Genomic DNA, 8,249 nt, shown 5'->3' on the forward strand with positions numbered 1-8,249 from the left:
AATAAAATCTTTGAATTGGCCAATGTCCATCAACAGGTAGTAAGTTAGCATCTCACATGATGGATTTTCCTTCTCTTGACATACCCGTTCTAACATTTACAAACCTATAGCTCTTCTTATTAGAGGTATTAGAGGCTGACCTAGTTGACACATTCCCTGGCCTTCATCCAGCCCTTCTGCTCGCTTAGACTCCTATGTGTGTTCTGGTTCAGCCCTTTTGTTGGTATGAAAAAGAAGCCACTCAAAGGATATTTTTTTAAAAAGTTATTTTAAGGACATGGCTATTTTATAGCATCCGAGGGCAGGAAAGAAATGAAAGCTGGCTCCCTGTGAACTAGAACCGGGCACTGGGAAGCTGTCTGTTTGCCCTTCGTCAGGTGTTTACTGAGTGATCATTGTACTTAGTACTGTTCTAGAAGCTGAGTTGTCAGCATGAAAAAAACAGGCAAGTCCCCTTGGACTCACATTCTAGAGGGTGTGGTGGCAGAGAAGGACAATACACATGTGAGCATCATGACAATGTCAGAAAATGGTAAATATTCTGAAAACAATAAAAGAGGGCAATGTGATAATGAGAAACTAAGGACTATTTCAGATTAGGTTGTCAGGGAAGTTCTCTTTGAGTAGGTAACATTTGAGTGGAAAGCTGAGAGCTGAGAGGCACAAGTCTTGTGAGACAGTCTTGTGAGAAGCTGGGAGGAAAAGCATTCCAGGCTGGGGAACGAACAGAAGGGCAGAGGGCCCAGAAAGGAATGCATTTGATGAGTTCCAAGACCAGAAAGAAAGAAAGGCTACCCTTTGTGACTCATAGGAGCCACAAAGCTCTTGTCTCTGTTTCTCTCTTTTTTTTGAGACAGAGTTTCACTCTTGTTGCCCAGGCTGGAGTACAATGGCATGATCTTGGTACACTGCAACCTCTGCCTCCCGGGTTCAAGCGATTCTCCTGCCTCAGTCTCCTGAGTAGCTGGGATTACAGGCATGTGCCACCACGCTCAGCTAATTTTTGTATTTTTAGTGGAGATGGGGTTTCACGATGTTGGTCAGGCTGGTCTCGAACTCCTGACCTCAGGAGATCCACCTGCCTCGGCCTCTCTGCTTCTCTTTGCAGTTGCTTATCTTCCCCCTACCCAGGGATCAGTACAGCGCTTAGTCTTAGTCATGTATCATGACATCTCAGCTATATCCACTTCTACCAACTGATCCCAGTCTCTTCTTTCAGGAAAGATCATCAAATTGGCTCAGCCTTTCTCCCATAACACAGAATCCTTCATGGAAGGCCAGAAACCTGTGGGGGATTCTTGGCACTTTCCTCTGCCTTATGTCTTGGAGGAGGCCCCTTACCGAGTTCTCTCTGTTCTTCCTCCAAAATGCTTCTTTAGAGTTTTTACCTCTCTCTGCCTCCACCGCTACACACCTTGACCCCGTCCCATCCACTATTTTCTTTTACCTAACTTCCTGAACTATTCTGCTCATGGGTCTTCTTGACTTCATCTTGCTCCCCACAAATCCACTCTCCATAAAATAGAGTGGTCTTTAAACCATTAATTAGGGGGAAGGTCGCATTCATGGTGGTGGTGCATATTTGGGGTGAATTTCTTAGACTCTACCTCCTTGTTGGGCAATCTGATACATCTCCAGGGAAATAGAAGTGAGGTGTCTCTGATGGGAGGGTTTGGTTTTGTGAATGGTACAGAGGCAGAGGCCACCCCTTGAGCCTATTGTTTTGGGCCTCACTGTCAGTTTGCTTTGGTTAATGTGACCTTAATCTTGTGCCATTTCTAATAACTTGCTCTTCCTCTCCCTCAGCCTCCCTACTTACTTTGCTGACTGCTTATCTCTTATTGGCCATTGACTAATATTGTGTTGATCTAGTTCTGCTCACTAGAATAGGATCTTCCTAGGAGCCACATCTACAAATATTAAAATCTTCCCTGAGCTCCCTGTCAAGGGATAGTTGATTTAGCAAATAATAATACAGGATGCCCAGTTAGATTTGAATTTCAGATAAACACAAAGAATAGATGGTTTAGTGTCTTTATGTTCCAAATATTGCATGAATTGTATTTCATCTGGCAACTCTACTCTCCCCCTTTCTAGATCCACCCCACCCCAGTGAGCGGAGCTTGTTCCAGATCTTCACTCTGGCCTAATCTGCCACATCTGGCTGCAGTTTACAAGCCTGTGTCTGGGTATTTCCTGTGATCTGTAGCTATCCAGCAAAGCAAGGTACACTCTCAGCTGGGTGGCCAGGTGTCAGTGGAAAATGCTGTGTTGCATCTTTCCCTTGACACACTGAGTACCTCATCCATGAAGAGCTTGTCTGGTCACAACACCCTTGGCTTGCCTTTGATGGTGCAGACTTCTTCATTTATAATGTTCAAAAGATCTAGTCACAAAGAGGGCCTTTAAAATAGTTTTACTATTATAATGATGATGTGTACCATATACAAATTTCCTTTGATAACCCTTCTAGTCTCTCACTCTAATAGTATTGCAACATTAGTCTCAAAGAGCCTTTGATCAGTGAGCTTTACTGAACGATCTAATTCTTTCCTGGAGATAAGAACAGACCTCACCACCCTCATTTTATAGATGAGGAAACTAGAAACAAATCATTTCCTTTCTGCTAAGAGCTAATTTGCAGCTGTGTCAGAGATCAATAAGTGAGTAAACAGATAATGAAATTTAAAACAGATACTATTGAAACTAGGTCATATTCTGACACATTTTTGCCACTGAGATGAGATAAACTGTGAGTGTGGGGAAGGTGGGATGTGGAGGGGCCGTGAAAAGAGATGTCTCTACTTAATGACCCAAGAAAAGAAATGATATCTTTACACTAACTCTCTAAATACAACATTTTTCAAGCTAGCCAAAAGTTAATTTATTTAAAACAAAATTTACTTAAAATCAGGTTAAAGTACATAAAAAGTTTACTTTCATCTGATCTTATCAATATCAAATTATACGTTCAGTTGAGATATTATGTTGGATCTCTCTGTAGAGAGCTCTTGGCAGAGAGCTGCAATGTATTAGTTGCTTTCTTTTCTTTTCTTTTGCTAAAATTTGATGACCTGCAGTTTTTTAACTCTCTGTTTCCATGCCGTTTTCCCCTTTGTTAATAACATATATATTTTTAAATGACCTATGCAACAAACACAAGGGCATAAGAAATGATGACTAAGACAGTGCTTCTCAGTCCCATTTACTTTTGGCTATATTTTCCAAGATTCTCAGAGGATACACTTCTGCAATCAGTGGCAATTACTGATGTGCCAGATAGTTTGGTGGCTAAATGTATCACCACTATCAATTATTGACAAAATTTTTCACAATACTTGGTTTAGTAGCAAGGATATTTCAAAATTTATCTTCTTTCTGTGGAATGGACTGAAATGAGAAGATAGTCTCCTTCGCTTCTATCAGCAATTATGGGACTGTTTGGCATTGATAAGAAAGCTGGGTGTTCTTTAATTTCTTTATTGCTAAAGCCAGTAGGGTAGACCATAGTCTTTGTAAACCAAGGCATCAGACACAGAATTCATTTCAAGTTGGGTAGAATTCTTGTCATTTGGCTGAATCTTTAATTTCTCGAAGAGATTCACCTATGATTAAGGAATTGAGAAGGTTAATTGGGCACCCCTTGGAACCTTTGAAAAAAATTTGATTTAAACTCCCCACTGTGGCCACAGGTTGTTGAGTTTGAGGGACCAACATAACTCCTTGGAACAAGGATGTTCAAACCACTTAGGAGCAGTGTATTAAAAAGTACATTTTTCTCTACTTACAGGCATATCTTAGTCAATATTTGCCTTTTAGAACAGATTTGCCCAGTGCCCTAAGGGTGGCTATTGGGAAGATAGGAAATTGTGAGTTCTAAGTTTCTGGCTTCTATAGACTCAGCTGAGATGTATTTTTCTTTTTCAACCCTTCTAAATGGCTGGGGCTAGGTTTTTCCAGTCAAATTCAAAAGCTATCCATGAAGAAAACTAATTTTAAGACATAAACAAGTATTTTAACAAAAAATCTAAGACATAAACAAGTATTTTTAAATGTGTTTTGAATGTATTGATATCACCTCATTAAACAATGTCAGAACATGGCCAGAAGGCAGGGGTTGAAGGAGTTGTTGCTTAATGAGATAGTAATGAGCAAACATCAAAGCTTGCATTTTCCTTCTGCTTACTCCAAAATGCATGACTTAGTGGGATAAGATAATTGAGCTCAAGCTCTTAAATAATTTTAAGATATTTCTTAGGATAGTTGCTTTTCCTTTTAGTGTTTGATTGTGTCAAGAAGTAAAGGTTAAGAAATGTTCTTTTCCCCTTTGTGGAAGCTGTAGGATGTAGTGGTTAATAGTCTGGTAATTCTGCTACTAAATAACTGTGCAACCTTGGACACAGTGTGCAATAAATGCCAGTTATGATTATGATGTATAATTGAGGAAAAAATAAGGATTTGGATAGACAAATTTCAAGTTAGGGAATAGGAAAATTTTTATACAAATGTTTCAGTAGGGATGTATTATTTACTTTAAATATTAGAAATTTGACTACAATAAACTGACTTTAAACCACTTGATAACATTTGCTGCATTTTGTTAAACCTAAAAAATTTAATATTTATCAAAATGAAATTATTATAGATGTTGATCTGGTTACTGAAATTTCTGGTTTATTTTACTAACTTGAATCAAAATATCTCTTTAATTTTGATAACTTTACAGTTAGTTCAAGGGTAAAGAGAATGAACTTTTGATGTCTCAGTTACAGTTCCAATCAGACCATTTAAAGGAAGATGAGAGATTTATCTATATATATAGATGAATATATATAGATTTATATATACGTATATAGACTAACTTGAATTGAAGGTTAATAGAATAAGTGAGAGAGCTGGCCAGGCACAGTGGCTCACTCCAGCACTTTGGGAGGCCGAAGCGGGCTGATCATGAGGTCAGGAGATTGAGACCATCCTGGCTAACATGGTGAAATCCCATTTCCACTAAAAATACAAAAAATTAGCTGGGCATGGTGGCACGCGACTGTAGTCCCAGCTACTCAGGAGGCTGAGACAGGAGAATTGCTTGAACCAGGAGGCGGAGGTTGCAGTGAGCTGAGATCATGCCACTGCACTCCAGCCTAGGCAACAGAGTGTGACTCCGTCTCAAAAAAAAAAAAAAAAAAAAGTGAGAGACCCAGCAAAGTATAATAATAAAAGTAATAATAGTTAACATTTATTCAGCATTGTACACAATCAGGCATCTACTTTTTACAACTCAAGGAGGTAAGTACTATTATACTATTATAATCCCTATTTTATAGGTAAGGAAACTGAGGAACAGATGTATTAAATTGCTTGCTGAGGTCATGTAGTTGATAAACAGAGCTGGGATTCAGGTCCAGGTAATCCAACTTTAGTGTCTGCTAAAATCTTTCTAAAATATAAACGCATAAGCTAATGCTTGCATATAATAGTATTCTAATAAGTTGAAATTATTTAACAGAAATTGCCATACTGTGGCATATTTATGAGTTGGGGAGCATTAATGAGGTAATTACATTTTCACTGAAGGTTAAGAAGAATAGCTAACTTTAGATTTCTTAATGATATTTTGCTATAAACACTAATTCTAAAACAAAGTTGTCCAAAATGTCAACATACATAATTTAAAAATTTCTAATAATCATGTTAAAAAAGTGAAAAGGAACAAATGTTAGTGATTTTAATAACATATTTTATTTAACTCAATAAATTCAAAATATATTTTAACATGTAACCAATATAAATACTATTAATACCATATTATTTTTTTAAAGTTATTGTTCCAAGTCTTTAAAATTTGGTGTGTATTTTGCACTTACTGAACATGTCAATTCAGTAGCTAATTCATATGTGGCTAGCAGTTACTGAATTAGACTGTGCAGCTCTAGATCTTTTTAGGAAAGCAAATTCATTATTTTAACCTCATTTCAAAAATGGTGAGAATAAGAAAGACTAGTTATGTATTCATACATTAATTTTTAAGCTTTAGTACCTTCATTTTCAGTTTGGCTAAATAGACTAAAAGCTGCCACTTAACCTATTCAAATGATATCCCCTGGTAAGTAAGGTGGCACATTTTAAGATGGTTTCTTGACAAGTCTTTTAATTTTCTCCAAGAGGCAGAATGGAAGCAGATCTTAAGATAAAGCGAAACCTCTTTTGGAAAAGTGAATGTCTGGAAGAATGTCTCACAGAATAAGGCAGGACCAGGTCACTAAGCAATTCTCTAAGTGCGGACGCAATGTGGACTTTTCCAAGCCTTCAGCGGAGGGCAGGGATGGCCAAGTTAATGGTCCCTCCCTGTTCCGTATTCAGTTTTTGATCAGGCAGTAATGTGCATATAGGTCAACAAACATTTATTAAAGCTCTTTGTTTTTGATTCTTCATTGATAAATTACTAATAAATGCTCATTTAAAAAAGCCAAACCAACCAAATATGTGTACCAAATTGTGCATCGTAACAGGTAACTATCCCTTCAATTTTTTTTGTAGTTAACAGGTTACCACCGGTAGCAATTAGGTAGGCATTCTTATAAACCTTTATCTCTATGTTTTTGTTCCGTTTCTATCTACCTAGTTTTTTTCTTTTGTACAGAATGGGATCACCCACACATACTGTTCTGAGTCCCCCTTTTCCATTTAATAAGAAATCAATATCTATGAATTTTATATATATTATTCTTATTAATGGATGCATAGTATTACATAGTATGAATGTGCCACAATATTTAACCATATCACGATTGATGGTCATATCAGTTGCTTCAAACGTTTACTATTACAAAACTTTTGCAATGCATACCCTTTTATATCTATCGTTACATATCTGTGTGTTTCTGTATGACAGATCTCTAGAGTTGAGATAGCTGGGAGAAATGTATGTGCATTTTGAATTTCGGCAGGTATTGCCAAATGCTTAAGGGCCTGCCAAAAAGGCTTGTCTTTTGACTTCATCTGGAATATTTTTGACTTCATTCAGAATATTCCCATTACAAGAAAGTGGCCAGTCTCTCCGAGGAATAAACTGTTTTCTTTTTCCACCATGAAATAGATCTTATCTTTTCATTAGTTAATATATGTGTACTTTCAAATGGCAATCACATTGTTCTGCTTTGTGACTTCTCAGATAAGTAGGAAACCCAGAAAACATCAGCTACCGTGGATTGTATTATAAGTTATTGACATTCCTTTGGTGATTCACGAAAGCCAAAAAATAAATGTCATGTTCCCCAGGGTTTAGAGAAAGACACTGTAGCTTTTGGATTCAGCAACGGATCTTTGAAGAAAACAGTATGGAGGGGATGACTCACTCCCCCCATGGAGGCTGTCCTCTAGCTCGTCCTTTAGAGGAAGCATGACCAAGGGTCTGCTGGTACTTTTCTCTCCCTAAGAATTTCCTCAGGAGAGGAAAAAGTTAGCTTTCTTTTCTCTGCTCTTGAGTGCCATGGCCTGCAGTACGTGACCGGTCCTTGGCACAGAGTCACTCAGGGTTCATGGTAGATGCTTAGGCAGTCACGGCCAGTAGCTGCGCATTGTGGCAGCAGCTGAGATCCATACTGCAGCCTGAAAGTTATGTTTCAGCTTGTGAGGTTACAAGTGTATCCTGTGTTTACATCAGAGATAAAGCCCCCTTTCCCCTCTATCCTACGGGAGCCCTCAACAAGACAGATACACGGTTTGGGTGGAGTGAGACCAGATCCAGCAGAGGCAAAGCTTGGTAAAAGAGGGAGGAGGAGGAGGGGGAGAGGGAGAAGGCGGCACGGCGTCCCTTGGCAGCTCCGTGCATGCTGCGGCAGTTGCAACAGGAGCACCGAGTCACAGTTGCTCAACACTTTATCACTTTGCCTTGCTCTTTCTCCTTCCTTAAGTTAATTTCCATTTTGAGGGTACAGCTCCACAGAAGAAAGGTGTGGTGGTGGTGGTGGAGGGTGTGTGTGGGGGGATGGTGGTGCGACGGCAGTTGGAATGTCCAGTGTGGGAAAGCAAAGGAGTGCCTACTAGGATGCGAATACCACTTGGCCCTGGGCTCGCTCCGCTTTAGCCTTCCGCTCTCGCTGGAGAGAAACAGGCGGTTTGTGAGGGAGACTGAGAGAGGGGCGTGTTTGTGTTGGTGGCGGCCCATCGGGGGTCCTTGTCCCCTCCGAATACCCGGACTGCGGAGGGGAAGGGCTGGGGGGCCCCGGCGGTTGCCATGGTGACGCAGG

The 8,249-nt window shown here is 39.4% G+C and overlaps 1 protein-coding gene across 1 annotated transcript in view; it reads left to right on the forward strand.

The window, feature by feature from the left end:
* The first annotated feature begins 7,825 nt into the window (after window positions 1-7,825).
* The window catches only part of RNF182 (ring finger protein 182), a 56,265-nt gene continuing 55,841 nt past the window's right edge, over window positions 7,826-8,249 (forward strand). The window contains exon 1 of the mRNA XM_011967911.1: window positions 7,826-7,952. The gene's annotated coding sequence lies outside the window, so the exon portion shown is untranslated. The remainder of the gene's footprint in view (window positions 7,953-8,249) is intronic.

This window comes from Mandrillus leucophaeus, unplaced genomic scaffold (assembly GCF_000951045.1).
Source record: "Mandrillus leucophaeus isolate KB7577 unplaced genomic scaffold, Mleu.le_1.0 Scaffold82, whole genome shotgun sequence".
In the NCBI taxonomy this organism is placed as follows: domain Eukaryota; kingdom Metazoa; phylum Chordata; class Mammalia; order Primates; family Cercopithecidae; genus Mandrillus; species Mandrillus leucophaeus.